Genomic DNA, 1,646 nt, shown 5'->3' on the forward strand with positions numbered 1-1,646 from the left:
ACAACAACTCTGCAAGTTGAGGTTTAATTTACAGGAGTATCTTGAACTTTAAAAGTGCAGTCCTAACTTGAATATTTAAAATGCTATTGGGACAGTACTAATTTCAGAGTTCATAGTTCATGACTGAACTTAGAGACAGTATAAATCTTACAAAAAACAAAAAAATTCCGAGATCGAATGCTTGCAAAACTATTCAGTTATCTGTGCAAAATTGTTCAGTTAACTGTGCAATACTCTCTAAACTAGCAGAACTAGTCCAAATATTCCAACCAGAAAATGAACAGATTTTACACACATTCAGTGAAGTGGTTCAGAAAATGAACAGATTTTACTCACATTCAGTGAAGTGGTTCAGAGATTCAGAAGGTTCAGAACATTTGAGTAACAGAGAAGATGGAGATGTAAACACTGACCAGCAATGCACATGTTGAGGTGTTCATCTTGTTCTTGCACCGCTGCGTCATAGCAGTAGTTGATTATTCATCTTGTTCTCTGTTCGTACCCCACGCTCTTGGGTACCGTCAGTAGACGCCTTCATCAAACAGAGAACTGACTCACTTCAGTGCAAATGAGGAAAATTTACAACAACAACGAGGTGGTCGAGGTCCACGAGGGCGTAGCGCACGGCGTACTCGAAGGCGTGCCCCGCCGGCCGCCGGCGCGAGTGCCGGACGCGGCCCTCGTACAGCCGCACGGTGTCGGCGCTACCGTGGGCAGCAGCAGCAGCAGCTGAAAATCAGCTCCGTGAAGGCGAAACTCTTGACGTTGGCCGTCTGGAGGATCTCGCCCTCGCTCCATGGTGTCGACGGCACCATCGTCGTCGACGGCGAGGACAACACCTGGCTGCTCGTCGGCCTTTAGGTTGTTGTTGGTGGTCCGGATCCGGCGCCTCCGGGCTCTCGGACAGCAGTTCCGGCGCAGCCGGAGCAGAGCGCGGCGGCAGCTGGGGAAATCGAAGATCTTTTTGAGGAAGGGGGGAGCTTGGGGAGCCAGGCGGGCGGCAGCGGAGCAGGAGGCAGCCGCGGCGGGAGAGCGGGGGAGCAGGGGGACTGCGGCGGCGGGGAGTAGGGCAGCTGCGGCGGCGGGGAGCAGGGAAGCTGCCGCGGCGGGGAGCAGCGCAACTGCTGCTTCTGTCGGAGGAGGACGACGAGGAGCGCGGGTTTGGTCGGGAGAAGCTAGAGGGGTTTTTTGTAAAAAAGCCGCCGCGACATGTTTTTCGGGACGGAGGGAGTAGTTTCAAACTCAAACAGTGAAACGTGTGACTTCATGCTCAAGCTAAACTCCTGAGGGTTAATAGGATTGACATCTTACTATTGTCAGGAAAACAACAAGTGCAGACTTGGAAACGAGGGGGAATAGAACTCGAAAGTTAAGTGTGCTCAGGCTGGAGTAGTGAGAGGATGGGTGACCGGCCGGGAAGTTAGGTGATTTGGAATGATGAGGGGTGATTAGAGATTAGAGGTTAAATTGAGCAGTGATGAGGGGTGATTAGAGATTAAATTGTAAAATAATCCAGAAATTTGAAAATCTTGATTTTTTTTAAAATTCGTAACACCAACCGGGACTAAAGGTGGAGCTCCAGACATCAGCCACGTGGAGGGCCTTTAGTCCCGGTTCGTATAAGAACCGGGACTAAAGGGGGGGGG

This window comes from Aegilops tauschii, chromosome 6, assembly GCF_002575655.3.
Source record: "Aegilops tauschii subsp. strangulata cultivar AL8/78 chromosome 6, Aet v6.0, whole genome shotgun sequence".
Lineage (NCBI taxonomy): Eukaryota > Viridiplantae > Streptophyta > Magnoliopsida > Poales > Poaceae > Aegilops > Aegilops tauschii.